The sequence below is a fragment of the Olea europaea genome, chromosome 9, assembly GCF_002742605.1.
Source record: "Olea europaea var. sylvestris chromosome 9, O_europaea_v1, whole genome shotgun sequence".
NCBI classification, from domain to species: domain Eukaryota; kingdom Viridiplantae; phylum Streptophyta; class Magnoliopsida; order Lamiales; family Oleaceae; genus Olea; species Olea europaea.
The window spans coordinates 4,387,148-4,403,137 of NC_036245.1; the positions used below are offsets into that span (position 1 = coordinate 4,387,148).

The 15,990-nt window shown below is 32.8% G+C and overlaps 1 long non-coding RNA gene across 1 annotated transcript; it reads right to left on the reverse strand.

Annotated features, from left to right (window-relative positions):
• Positions 1-5,578: 5,578 nt before the first annotated feature.
• On the reverse strand, positions 5,579-6,498 carry LOC111399458. The gene is made up of 2 exons (XR_002703668.1): positions 6,463-6,498; positions 5,579-6,254 (listed from the first exon to the last, which is right to left on the reverse strand). It is a non-coding gene; the product is annotated as an uncharacterized LOC111399458 (long non-coding RNA).
• Between the last annotated feature and the right edge of the window lie 9,492 nt (positions 6,499-15,990).

Consider the following 15,990-nt stretch of genomic DNA (forward strand, 5'->3'; position numbering starts at 1 on the left):
CCAAAGTCTAAGTTTGATGTTGAGGTTGAATGCCAAAATAATTAGGAGCAAGTTGGTTCAAGAGGCTGAAGTTGGAACCGCCAACTATACGGTCACATAGTGTCCCAAACCATGCTACCGCATGGTGGAGTGCAAAGAATTCACTGGGGGCCAATGTAACTTTTATGAGACCGTATAGAGTTACATTGTGCGATCATATAGAGTAAGTTCGAGGCAAGAGTTTCCTTTTTTCGCAAGTTACCTATTTACTTTAGGATTCCAATTTTATGCAATCTTTGTAATCTTTATTTTCCGTTTTAAATTTATTCTAGGGTATAGTATAAATAGGATATTTTATTTTTCATTGTCATGGACTTTGATATTTTGAGAGAATTTTAAACAAGGGACTGTTTGATTTCACTTTTCTTGTTCTTAATTGAACAATTCGAACTTATCAAAATTAACAATCTTGTGGCATTTACAAATTCAGGTGAGGTTCAATCATTGTGTGATTAAGAGGCTGATAAATACTATTTTTATTGGTTGCTTGGTTCATAGTTTTTGGATTAAATCCAAAACCATGAATCTTTGGCGGTTTGGGAATCGATTTCAATCTAGTTGTGGGTTTCATAGCCACTGTTGCTACACGGGTTCACGTTAGTTGATATTAGAGCTTGGGCTCCAAAATCAAGGTCATGTCCCTTTTTAGTTCTGTTAAGTCTTTGTTTTTTTTTTTATTGTTCTTTGTGTTCTTCGTGTTTCTCATTGTCTTTTGAGTCTTTGATTCGTAAAAATACCAAAAAAAAAAAAAAAATCAAATGTTGTTTTTGGGCTAATTTAGCAACCAAATCAACTTCAATTTGTATTACTGGTGCCATAGTCAATTTTTTTTTATCAAAAGAGTAAAGAAAAGGACAAAAAAATGAAATTTAAAAAAAAAAATTATTATTGGTTGAATTACTTTGGAGATTGTCAGCATTCTACAATTTTTTGCTGAATCAAATTTGCTTCCGTCTTGTCCTATTCAAAATTTGCGATCAAATTCTTTGTGTTTATCAGTTCATAAAGTCTTACTCACATCCAATTGGACTCCACAAGAATTATTCGGGATTGAGTTAGAATTTGTTCTTGAAGCATTTGATTGGAAGCATTGACTGGGAAAATGCTGAGTGGTGAGATCAGTAGAGGGTAAAAGCCAAACAAATTGAGTGACACACGAATGAAATACAGGTGAGGCAGAAATATTTCAGATTTAAAATGTCTAACAGGGAAGGATCAAACTCAAGTAAGAACGACAATCAAATCAACATGTCTGACGATGTCATGTAGCAGTTTGAGAAACTGTTAGTGGTTATGGGAGATAGGATGGATAGATAAGAGGCTTGGATGGAAAGGCTAGACACGACGGTTACTAATCTTTATAGGGGGCAGCGTATAGAAGTACCTAATGTAAGGAAACAGGGTAGACAAGAACCTAGAATGGAAATGCATAATGAGTATAGATGCGGTAGTGATCTGGATGAGGATGCATTAATGAAGGTTGAAATGAGAAGAATGAGGGATAGAGGCGATAGGGTTGAAAGACAGGGTAGAAATAATGTTGGAGATGAAGTGAATGGAGGCATGAACAACATAAAAATGTGCATTCCACCATTTAAGGGAATGAGTGATCTGGAGGCTTACCTAGAGTGGGAGAAAAGGGTAGAATTGATTTTTGAATACCAAAATTACTCAGAAGAGAAGAAAGTAATGATCGCAGTCCTTGAGCTCACCGAATATGTGATTACTTGGTGGGATAAAGTAGTAACATCACGATGGAGGCATTGGCGGAGTGTCTTTGTGATCCTTCTGTGACTAATCATGGCAAGGTAAATGTTGTTGAAGAAGATGATAGATTTATAAATCGACATTTCTATATCTGCATAGCATTTGATTTCATTACTTGATCCTGTGTGGTTGTTGGTACTCTATTCCTCAAACGTTGATGGAGGCATTCCTATTATAAATTTTGGAATAATATTAGAGATTGGACGTACGTGGCAACAACAATTTACGTGACAAGATTCAAGAGGAAATTTATGTCCTAAAGGTAAGTATGTAAATATACTTCGTCAATTTAGTTGTTTGTGCTTAATGTCTTGATCTTGACTTTGCTTATGATTGAAATCAGTTTTCCCTTTTTGGAAAAGTGAATGGCTGGAGTGGTGCACTGGTTGTGACTAATGCCGTTTTTTAATCTAATTGAAAACACTGTCATATTTTCTTAATATTTGCAGAAATAAAATCAGTTTGTGAGTTACCAGCCACTTTGTTGTAAAATATTTATTTAAATTGTAGAAGTAAAATTAAGTTCTAATTGTGATCAAGTAATTCAATTGATTAATTTGCAACTTTAACAAATGTTATTTACATTACTCACTTTTTTAATTTGTAAACGATTTATTACTCATATATAACCTCTTTTAGAAGTGGTTTCCTTTTTTTAACTTGGTACAAATATTTAAATTGGATATTAGATACTTTGCTAGATATATTACCTATAATGATAAGAGTTAAGAACGGTTGCACTTTGACCATAAATTTCTCAATTCTAGCAGCATTTGTTAGCTAACAAGATTGTGGCGTGAGATATAGGAATATTAAAGGGTAGCTCTATTTATATCCACTTTTAAAAATAAAATTTTACTATATTTTAAGTCATATATAAATTTACTTAAATAGACATAAGTAATAATGAAATCCACACCCATTTGTTGAATCAATTACTTCAATTCTACCCAAATCATCAAAATTATATTATGTCGGACGACAAATTATAATTGGCAGCCGGCTACTGTTCAATTCTGAGTTTTACTAACAAACCCCAGCAGTTCTTTTGTTGTTCTTCTTCATTTTCTCATTTTTCTTTTCCATTTTTTTCAAAATCAAATGATGGCTGGTGGCTGATGATTTTAAGTTGTGTTTGGATGTGGCTGTAGGGTGGTGGGTTTTGGTTTTTTGTGGGTGTGGGGTGGGTGTTTGAGGAGGAAGAACATGTGTTGATTTTGTCCAGTGACACGACGGGTAGCACCTTGTTGCTGGAGAAGAACGGAGAAGGGGGACCAAATGGGGGGAACATTGGGATTTGGGAAACTGGAATTTGTCTTTTGACTTTTGTTTTTTGTTTTATGGCATTTTTTATTTTTAAGTTTTAATACTATTCTAAGCTTACTCATATAGAAATTTGACATCCACCTATGGATGATCCAGCAAAGTTATCATTTGTATGATTGCTTTAATGATAAAATTGGCTTCTTTGGGCCCCAAAAAAAAAAAAAGTACTCTCGGATATAATGATGAGTTTGCCAATCATAAATGCCAGAAACGATTATTGTTTGTAATTCAATTATAATTATTTTTTTTATGGGCTGATTGATACGGTTGATACTTTCTTAGCAACCGTAGGGACTAACTTAGCGTGGGATGTACTTATAAAAAGCATGGATCGAAATAGCAATACCCATATTAAATAAATCTTATTATTTAAGATTTGGATTACATGATATAACTAAGATCAGACTGGATTCATCTACGAGGGAGTTGGAATAGGATTTAATATTTTATTTGGATAGCTTAAAAAAATTACTAAAAAGTCGAGGTCAAAGTAAACAATTAATTTTAACTATACATTTCATGAGATCTACACATTTCATCAACTTCTATCAAAATCGTTTCGTCAAACAAAACCTTAGTAAGTCTCTCTGCCAACTTATAAATAAGACTCCAATACTCAGCACAAGATGATTTCGTAGGATCTATTTATCACTCATCTATATTCCCAGATTATTGTTATTGAGTTGTAGATACATTTGGTTGTTCGAGACATAGCTACACATTTTAAGTCATGCATATTGTAAGACTACCGTGAGATTTTGGATTTATAGATCATTAATCTAATTTGACACCGTTGAACATGTTTAAGATATTAGTATTAGAGCCAAGTTTGATAGACTCTATTTTTCCATTATTTAAAAAGACTGGACTTGGAGAAAACATACATTTCATGAAAGTTCCATATTAGTTAAATAATGTTATGTTGTGAGGTTCAAGAAGTGTGTGATAAAAGAATAAATAAAAATCGTAGATCTTAAAGTGTATGGTTACATATAATGTTTAACCAATTTAGCACCATCAAATGAATTAAGCTAATATACACTCATTTTCAAAGTCATGTTCGGAGATAGAAGTGAATATCTACTTTCCAACGACTCATCATTAGAGCTAGACAATGGCAAATTTACGTGACCTCCACAGAAATTTATGAACTTTCATGCATTATTACGTTTTCAATTAATTCTCTATTTAGATGTTAATTCATTAAATTGCATTTCTATTGAAGACATTCGTGTCATGTCAAGTTTAGACATTCATTTCACTTTTAAGGTAAGCAATAAGTCCTAACACATGGGTTTTGGATTTTATGAAATTGGAATTTTGTTAGTTTTTGTTTTTAGGAAATTGGTTGTTTACTAATGTGATTTAATGGAATGTGCTGGGACCTTAGCATTTGTCTGCTGAAATTAATTATATTTTCATGGTGGGAGTTATTATTTGATATATATTAGCATTCATTAATTTGTTGAATTTCCATGTCAAACAATTATGGAAGGTTATCAACAAAAAACTTCATTTCCGAGTGAAGAGCAAGATTTTGGTTAAACGAGCGTTCAAGAGAAAAAAGATATTTTGGAAAAAAAATTGTAACCTACTTTTTGAGCCCATTCTAAAAATAACTAGCTCCATCACTAGAGCTAGATCATACACAGTGGATTGCATCGTGTGTTATTGGGCAACGAAGATCCTCAAATTCCTAGCGAGGAAGTTACTACTTGCAGAAAAAAATTCATTCTGGATAATTATACTCTTACTTGGTGTTGTTCAAACATCTGTGCTTCAATTTTATGAAATTGAGTAATTATACGTTAGTTTTATTTCAATCTCACGAATAAACTCCGATTTGGTTTCAATCATGTAACAATTTTGATTTGATTTTAATCAAGGTAATTTTGTCCAGTCCCACCTAGAGAAATTGATAACATGACAGTCAATAAATGATGGTCATCGCACATAAATATTATTTCTTAATGTGGAATAAGAACACCTTTAGGAAAATAAATGAATATCATCATTTTTTTACTGTTGCTTATCATTTTCAATCAGTCTTAGAGACATGAATTTAATTTATTCGATTGGAATCAAATTAAAGCCTAGTTACTCAATAGAACAAAATTGATGTACATTTATCTAATTGAAAGTAAAAGGAGAAAAGAAAAGGTATAATTACCATGAAAGAAAATTATGTGAAAAAGAAGTTGACAATAATTCACTGCACGAAAAAAAGGTTTTTGAAATAGCCAAAAAACGTTGCAAAAGACCTTTGGCAACAACGTTTTAGCGTATGTTGCGAAGGTTGATGCTGCCGTTGAGGGAATAGTTTTTGAAAACGTTGCAGTAACCTCTCTTTTGCAACGTTTAACAAAAGTTGCCGTCGGTTTTTTTTTTTTTTTTTGTAGAGTGATTCACATATATCGATCACGAAACATAATAGAAAATAATTACATCAAATAACTCCAATAATCATTATTAATTGAACTCTAAAATGTAACAATATTCGTACAAAATTCAGATCCAAAATTCTAAAACACCTAAAAATCCAATACATTTTCCCAAAAAAAAAAAAATAAGTAAAATAAGTAAGAACCATTGGCAATACATGAACCTGAAAAAGAAAACTCATAAACCACATCGCTTCTAGAAACGCCTAATTAGATGTTACAACGGTCCCAGAACCTTTCTTCTAAGCATAGTTAATTTACCAATGAGACTAATGAATGCTAATTCTCAAAATTTTACTATCCAACTAACCAACTGAAGCCAAATGCATGCCAAAACTCCATATGGACATGAATTTAACTAAGCAGGCTAGAACAAATACAGGTTATGGGTAAAAGAGATGTCTTACTGGGAAAAATGACTGAAGATCAACTAAATAATTCAATGAACAAACTTAAATCAATAGTCAATACATTTATCATCTCAGAATCGACGGAGAAAACATGGTGATGGTTTTAAAATTCAAGTGAATATGATATGATAGTTTATCCCAAAAATACAAATTAAATAAAAAGAAAATTGGGTTATGCTCACCTTAAAGCTAATGTCCACAAGATGATCATCAAGGTGTTTAAATTTGCACCAACAGGAGGCATACAGGATGGAGATATCCAAAAGCCAGCCTATAAAATATCTAGAAGTCAGACTATTTCTCAAAATTGTATAAGTAATATGTCTGGTTCATTTAAATGTAATTAACTCTTTTTCTGGGTTTAATAGTGTTTTTATGTCCATTTTCTTTCTACAATTTTATTGCTCTTGAAGGTAGAATCAGAGTTTCTAACTCTCAACATTTTGCTGCCAAGTTAAAAAGATCACAAAAATTATTACCCAGCATAAAGAAGTGGCAATACTTGCCTGCGCGTAAATATTTCTTGGGTCAGCACCTGAATTCTCAAAAACACATTTTTTTCAACTTCGCCAGCACTAGATAGTAGATAGTCCTAGTAGCATAGTGCTTTGATCCAATATAATTGCGAGCTGAATTGACAGACAATTTCGGCCAAGACTGAGATAATACAGAAAAACTGCAAACTTAAGGCTATATGCTAAACATTCAGTTTTCAATTACAAAAGAACTAAAACATGCACCAGTAAGACAATGGTTAAATCTAACCTTATGAAACTGTAAAATATATTACGATATTATGTCAGCTTAAAAGTTGGTAGAAAATTCAATGTTGAATATGCAAGCATTTGCTAATGTCGATATTAAAGTTGTGGGACATAATGAGCTTTTGGTGTCTCAAAAAACTTACAATCAGCATGGAGAGACAAAACTGATTCATTTTTTTATGTTACTACTGCATATTTAGCAAAGTAAATTTTGATTGTGTATTTATTACTATCATCAAGTGAATATGATATACACGAGGTAAACACTAACTAACTGCCGTTTTCTCTCCAAGGTTTTCACGACTTCAGCATTCGTATAAATATTCAAAAGTACAACATAATTAGATAGCTTTTCTGGTCCCATCCCATAAAGTTTCTCAGCAGCAAATTTCCCAAGCAAAAAATTCTTGTGAATCCTACAAGCTGTAAGTAAAGCAGCCCACATGTTTATAGTAGGCCTGAATGGAGCATCTGTTATCAATGCAAAAGCTTCATCCAGAAGCCCTTCTCGGCCTAATAATTCAATCGTACAAGTATAGTGCATTGCTCTAGGTTTCACCTTGTAATCCCTACTAAATGCCTCTGCATAATCTCCAACATCCACAAGCCCCCCAAATTATGATATTCCAAGAAACCAAGTTTCTTTCAGGCATAGTGTCAAACAACCTATGTGCATCGATCATCATCCCGCATTTCACGTGCATCAACAGCACCCTGTTTCTTATATACAAATCTGGCTCAAACCCAGAATTTAGCATACAATTAAACACCCTTTTGACACCTCTAATTGATTTCAAACCAATGCAAGCACTAACCAAAGAATCATAAGTACTCCAGTTAACATCATTATCATCCTCGCATGCCAAAATCTCAAACAATTGAAGAGCCTTACGGTACCTTTTGTACAAAACCAACAATTAATTAGAAATACCGGTGGTGGCGACCTTTGGGCTTTCACCATGCACTACTGGAGAGGCGGCGCCGGCAAGTGCGTGACAGATTGAGAGTGAGAGAGATGCACTAAATATTTCTAATTATTTGTTGAGAGCAAGGCTGTGAGAGAAGACTGAGAGATTGAGAGCACCGTGGACCATCGGAGAGGTGGCGTCGGCTATGGCGACGGTGAGTGACAAGTGAGACTGAGAGATTGAGAGCGAGGCTGTAAGCGAAGATTAGGAATTTAGGTTAACTTGTCTGGGGTTGAGTTTAGAGGCTGTTTGGGAGTTATTTTAAGAATTGATTTTTTAATCGTTAGGAGAAAAGTGGGATCCACCTGTGAGAGAAGAAGTCAAATATAACAGTCAAAAGTCAATTTTTTAGAGGAAAAAATCACTCCCAAATAAGGTATTATTCGAATCTACTAAAAAAACTGATTTTTAGTTGCACCAAACATGAGCTAAATAAAATATTTGGTTACTTCTGATCATTTCTGTCCAAATATTATGTTGCCGTGATTTGAAATGGGTGTTTTTTGTTAATATAAAATATGAAGTGCAAGTAAGTCATTTTTTATACCATTTCACCATCATTATCAGATATATTATTTCTAAATTAATAAAAGAATGGGATTAAGAATGCAATGTTTATCTTTACAAAATTAAAATCCAGTAATACTGAGATTTGGATGCACAAAATTTGCCTTAGCACGTGACCGGTTATCGTGTCTACTGAAACAGGTACCTTTAGCAGCTAATGACGAGCAAATAATGTACAATTGGGTTCTTTCTAAACCGTTTTGAAATTGCAGATGCAACAATAAAAGTGATTTCATCATCGGACATAGGCTTCCTTGCGTTGAAAAATGGCAAGAAAGCATCGGTAAAGTGTAAGCAGCAGTATCAATTCTAACTAGCATTTAACAGAAACAAAATAATCATAACCAAAGCATTCAATGACTTATGGAAACGAGTTTTCTGCAAATACACGAACTTCTTAAGCTAAGAGGACGAAAAGAAGTAAAGACCATTGAGCAAATCTCACCAAAGCTTTTCATTAGATGGTTTCAAACGAAAATAGCAAAATTAGCACAATCTCAGCAAATTTGTTTTTGACATGCACGATTCTCTATTTTCTTCCCCTGTTAAGCCTCTGAAGGTGATAGTTAATGCTTCCCCAAGCCGTTTTGTTTTTGCCAGTCTACAGAAAGAGCAGAGAGGAAAGCATGTAAATAGCAAAGAAGATCAAATTGGAAATAATACATACGAATTTGTTGTTTGAATAAAAATATACTACAATAACATAAATGACAAAAATCGAACAATGCAATTTCCACTTGCCTGAGCATCCATGCAGGCATTTAATTGTAGCATTATTCTAATGTATTAATACCATGCAAATAGAGATTCCTTGATATAAAAGTAACTAGTGTTTCATCTTTCTAGAATACTCTTTGCAACAAAATGGTGTGCACTTGAAGACATTGAAGAAATTCAATGTTAATGATGTGATCCGGGAAAGTCATCAAGCTAGTAAGTGTTCGAAGTATGTTGACGGGAAGCCAAGGGCACAATCGAGGCCAAATAGAGTTAATAAGCCGACCAATTACTTGTTCGAGCTATGGAGTACAAACTGTTGGCCAAGCCAAAGTCTAAGTTTGATGTTGAGGTTGAATGCCAAAATAATTAGGAGCAAGTTGGTTCAAGAGGCTGAAATTGGAACCGCCAACTATGCGGTCACATAGTGTCCCAAACCATGCTACCGCATGGTGGAGTGCAAAGAATTCACTGGGGGCCAATGTAACTTTTATGCGACCGTATAGAGTTACATTGTGCGATCATATAGAGTAAGTTCGAGGCAAGAGTTTCCTTTTTTCGCAAGTTACCTATTTACGTTAGGATTCCAATTTTGAGCAATCTTTGTAATCTTTATTTTCCGTTTTAAATTTATGCTAGGGTATAGTATAAATAGGATATTTTATTTTTCATTCTAATGGACTTTGATATTTTGAGAGAATTTTAAACAAGGGACTGTTTGCTTTCACTTTTCTTGTTCTTAATTGAACAATTCGAACTTATCAAAATTAACAATCTTGTGGCATTTACAAATCCAGGTGAGGTTCAATCATTGTGTGATTAAGAGGCTGATAAATACTATTTTTATTGGTTGCTTGGTTCATAGTTTTTGGATTAAATCCAAAACCATGAATCTTTGGCAGTTTGGGAATCGATTTCAATCTAGTTGTGGATTTCATAGCCACCGTTGCTACGCGGATTCACGTCAGTTGATATTAGAGCTTGGGCTCCAAAATCAAGGTCATGTCCCTTTTTAGTTCTGTTAAGTCTTTGTTTTTTTTTTTATTGTTCTTCGTGTTTCTCATTGTCTTTTGAGTCTTTGATTCGTAAAAATACCAAAAAAAAATCAAAATGTTGTTTTTGGGCTAATTTAGCAACCAAATCAACTTCAATTTGTTTTACTGGTGTCATAGTCAAATTTTTTTTATCAAAAGAGTAAAGAAAAGGTCAAAAAAATGAAATTTAAAAAAAAGTTATTATTGGTTGAATTACTTTAGAGATTGTCAGCATTCTACAATTTTTTGCTGAATCAAATTTGCTTCCGTCTTGTCCTATTCAAAATTTGCGATCAAATTCTTTGTGTTTATCAATTCATAAAGTCTCACTCACATCCAGTTGGATTCCCCAAGAATTATTCGGGATTGAGTTAGAATTTGTTCTTGAAGCATTTGATTGGAAGCATTGACTGGGAAAATGCTGAGTGGTGAGATCGGTAGAGGGTAAAAGCAAAACAAATTGAGTGACACACGAATGAAATATAGGTGAGGCTGAAATATTTCAGATTTAAGATGTCTAACAGGGAAGGATCAAACTCAAGTAAGAAAGACAATCAAATCAACATGTCTGACGATGTCATGTAGTGGTTTGAGAAACTGTTAGTGGTTATGGGAGATAGGATGGATATATAAGAGGCTTGGATGGAAAGGCTAGACACAACGGTTACTAATCTTTATAGGGGGCAGCATATAGAAGTACCTAATGTAAGGAAACAGGGTAGACAAGAACCTAGAATGGAAATGCATAATGAGTATAGATGCGGTAGTGATCTGGATGAGGATGCATTAATGAAGGTTGAAATGAGAAGAATGAGGGATAGAGGCGATAGGTTTGAGAGACAGGGTAGAAATAATGTTGGAGATGAAATGGATGGAGGCATGAACAACATAAAAATGTACATTCCACCATTTAAGGGAATGAGTGATCTGGAGGCTTACCTAGAGTGGGAGAAAAGGGTAGAATTGATTTTTGAATACCAAAATTACTCGGAGGAGAAGAAAGTGATGATCGCAGTCCTTGAGCTCACCGACTATGTGATTACTTGGTGGGATAAAGTAGTAACATCACGATGGAGGCATTGGCGGAGTGTCTTTGTGATCCTTCTGTGGCTAATCATGGCAAGGTAAATGTTGTTGAAGAAGATGATAGATTTATAAATCGACATTTCTATATCTGCATAGCATTTGATTTCATTACTTGATTCTAGGTAGTTGTTGGTACTCTATTCCTCAAACATTGATGGAGGCATTCCTATTATAAATTTTGGAATAATATTAGAGATTGGACGTACGTGGCAACAACAATTTACGTGACAAGATTCAAGAGGAAATTTATGTCCTAAAGGTAAGTATGTAAATATACTTCATCAATTTAGTTGTTTGTGCTTAATGTCTTGATCTTGACTTTGCTTATGATTGAAATCAGTTTTCCCTTTTTGGAAAAGTGAATGGCTGGAGTGGTGCACGGGTTGTGACTAATGCCGTTCTTTAATCTAATTGAAAACACTGTCATATTTTCTTAATATTTGCAGAAATAAAATCAGTTTGTGAGTTACCAGCCACTTTGTTGTCAAATATTTATTTAAATTGTAGAAGTAAAATTAAGTTCTAATTGTGATCAAGTAATTCAATTGATTAATTTGCAACTTTAACAAATGTTATTTACATTACTCACTTTTTTAATTTGTAAACGATTTATTACTCATAAATAACCTCTTTTAGAGGTGGTTTCCTTTTTTTAACTTGGTCCAAATATTTAAATTGGATATTAGATACTTTGTTAGATATATTACCTATAATGATAAGAGTTAAGAACGGTTGCACTTTGACCATAAATTTCTCAATTCTAGCAGCATTTGTTAGCTAACAAGATTGTGGCATGAGATATAGGAATATTAACGGGTAGCTCTATTTACATCCACGCTTTTTATAAGTATATCCACTTTAAAAAATAAAATTTTACTATATTTTAAGTCATATATAAATTTACTTAAATAGACATAAGTAATAATGAAATCCACACCCATTTATTGAATCAATTACTTCAATTCTACCTAAATCATCAAAATTATATTCTGTCGGACGACAAATTATAATTGCAGCCGGCTACTGTTCAGTTCTGAGTTTTACCAACAAACCCCAACAGTTCTTTTGTTGTTCTTCTTCATTTTCTCATTTTTCTTTTCCATTTTTTTCAAAATCAAATAATGGCTGGTGGCTGATGATTTTAGGTTGTGTTTGGATGTGGCTGTAGGGTGGTGGGTTTTGGTTTTTTGTGGGTGTGGGGTGGGTGTTTGAGGAGGAAGAACATGTGTTGATTTTGTCCAGTGACACGACGGGTAGCACCTTGTTGTCGGAGAAGAACGGAGAAGGGGGACCAAATGGGGGGAACATTGGGATTTGGGAAATTGGAATTTGTCTTTTGACTTTTGTTTTTTGTTTTATGGCATTTTTTTTTTAAGTTTTAATACTATTCTAAGCTTACTCATATAGAAATTTGACATCCACCTATGGATGATCCAGCAAAGTTATCATTTGTATGATTGCTTTAATGAAAAAATTGCCTTCTTTGGCTTTAATGATAAAATTGCCTTCTTAGGGCCCAAAAAAAAAAAAAGTACTATCGGATATAATTATGAGTTTGCCAATCATAAATGCCAGAAACGATTATTGTTTGTAATTCAATTATAATTATTTTATCTCATTTTAAATATCCCTTGTTTTGTTCTTATTTCATTCATTTGTTTTGAAAGAGTTTACGGTTTTAGAAATTGTATGAATCTATAGTGTTAGGAATGTATTTAAAATAGAATGAATATATAGAATTCACGTGGATATATAATATTTAAATGAATGGATTTAATAAGGGCAAAATTAGAAATGACGTGGATGTCAATAGTATTTTTTTAAAATTTTATTAGGGATTAACTTAGCGTGGGATGTACTTATAAAAAGCGTGGATCGAAATAGCAGTACCCATATTAAATAAATCTTATTATTTAAGATTTGGATTACAGGATCTAACTAAGATCAGACTGGATTCATCTACGAGGGAGTTGGAATAGGATTTAATATTTTATTTGGATAGTTTAAAAAAATTACAAAAAAGTCGAGGTCAAAGTAAACAATTAATTTTAACTATACATTTCATGAGATCTACACATTTCATCAACTTCTATCAAAATCGTTTCGTCAAACAAACCCTTAGTAAGTCTCTCTCCCAACTTATAAATAAGACTCCAATACTCAGCACAAGATGATTTCGTAGGATCTATTTATCACTCATCTATATTCCCAGATTATTGTTATTGAGTTGTAGATACCTTTGGTTGTTCGAGACATACCTACACATTTTAAGTCATGCATATTGTAGGACTACCGTGAGATTTTGGACTTAAAGATCATTGATCTAATTCGACACCGTTGAACATGTTTGTGATATTGGTATTAGAGCCAAGTTTGATAGACTCTATTTTTCCATTATTTAAAAAGACTGGACTTGGAGAAAACATACATTTCATGAATGTTCCATATAAGTTAAATAATGTTATGTTGTGAGGTTCAAGAAGTATGTGATAAAAGAATAAATAAAAATTGTAGATCTTAAAATGTATGGTTACATATAATGGTTTAACCAATTTAGCACTATCAAATAAATTCAGCTAAAATACACTCATTTTCAAAGTCATGTTCGGAGATAGAAGTGAATATCTACTTTCCAACTACTCATCATTAGAGCTAGACAATGGCAAATTTATGTGACCTCGCTTGGTGTTAGATGACCTCCACAGAAATTTATGAACTTTCATGCATTATTAGGTTTTCAATTAATTCTCTATTTAGATGTTAATTCATTAAATTGTATTTCTATTGAAGACATTCGTGTCATGTCAAGTTTAGACACCGATTTCACTTTTAAGGTAAGCAATAAGTCCTAACTCATGGGTTTTGGATTTTATGAAATTGGAATTTGTTGTTAATTTTTATTTTTAGGAAATTGGTTGTTTACTAATGTGATTTAATGGAATGTGCTGGGACCTTAGCATTTGTCTGCTGCTGAAATTAATTTTATTTTCATGGTGGGAGTTATTATTTGATATATATTAGCATTCATTAATTTGTTGAATTTCCATGTCAAACAATTATGGAAGGTTATCAACAAAAAACTTCATTTCCGAGTGAAGAGCAAGATTTTGGTTAAACGAGCGTTCAAGAGAAAAAAGATATTTTGGAAAAAAAATTGTAACCTACTTTTTGAGCCCATTCTAAAAATATCTAGCTCCATCACTAGAGCTAGATCATACACAGTGGATTGCATCGTGTGTTATTGGGCAAGGAAGATCCTCAAATTCCTAGTGAGGAAGTTACTACTTGCAGAAAAAAAAATTCATTCTGGATAATTATAGTCTTACTTGGTGTTGTTCAAACATCTGTGCTTCAATTTTATGAAATTGAGTAATTATACGTTAGTTTTATTTCAATCTCACAAATAAACTCCGATTTGGTTTCAATCATGTAATAATATTTTGATTTTATTTTAATCAAGGTAATTTTGTCCAGCTCCACCTAGAGAAATTGATACATGATAGTCAATAAATAATGGTCATCGCACATAAATATTATTTCCTAATGTGGAATAAGTACACCTTTAGGAAAATAAATGAATATCATCATTTTTTTACTGTTGCTTATCATTTTCAATCAGTCTTAGAGACAGGAATTTAATTTATTCGATTGGAATCAAATTAAAGCCTAGTTACTCAATAGAACAAAATTTATGTACATTTATCTAATTGAAAGTAAAAGGAGAAAAGAAAAGGTATAATTACCGTGAAAGAAAATTATGTGAAAAAGAAGTTGACAATAATTCACTGCACGAAAAAAAGGTTTTTGAAATAGCCAAAAAACGTTGCAAAAGACCTTTGGCAACAGCGTTTTAGCGTATGTTGCGAAGGTTGATGCTGCCGTTGAGGGAATAGTTTTTGAAAACGTTGCAATAACCTCTCTTTTGCAACGTTTAACAAAAGTTGCCGTCGGTTTTTTTTTTTTGTTTTTGTAGAGTGATTCACATATATCGATCACGAAACATAATAGAAAATAATTACATCAAATAACTCCAATAATCATTATTAATTGAACTCTAAAATGTAACAATATTCGTACAAAATTCAGATCCAAAATTCTAAAACACCTAAAAATCCAATACATTTTCCCAAAAAAAAAAAAAAAGTAAAATAAGTAAGAACCATTGGCAATACATGAACCTGAAAAAGAAAACTCATAAACCACATCGCTTCTAGAAACGCCTAATTAGATGTTACAACGGTCCCAGAACCTTTCTTCTAAGCATAGTTAATTTACCAATGAGACTAATGAATGCTAATTCTCAAAATTTTACTATCCAACTAACCAACTGAAGCCAAATGCATGCCAAAACTCCATATGGACCTGAATTTAACTAAGCAGGCCAGAACAAATACAGGTTATGGGTAAAAGAGATGTCTTACTGTGAAAAATGACTGAAGATCAACTAAATAATTCAATGAACAAACTTAAATCAATAGTCAATACATTTACCATCTCAGAATCGACGGAGAAAACATGGTGATGGTTTTAAAATTCAAGTGAATATGATATGATAGTTTATCCCAAAAATACAAATTAAATAAAAAGAAAATTGGGTTATGCTCACCTTAAAGCTAATGTCCACAAGATGATCATCAAGGTGTTTAAATTTGCACCAACAGGAGGCATACAGGATGGAGATATCCAAAAGCCAGCCTATAAAATATCTAGAAGTCAGACTATTTCTCAAAATTGTATAAGTAATATGTCTGGTTCATTTAAATGTAATTAACTCTTTTTCTGGGTTTAATAGTGTTTTTATGTCCATTTTCTTTCTACAATTTTATTGCTCTTGAAGGTAGAATCAGAGTTTCTAACTCTCAACATTTTGC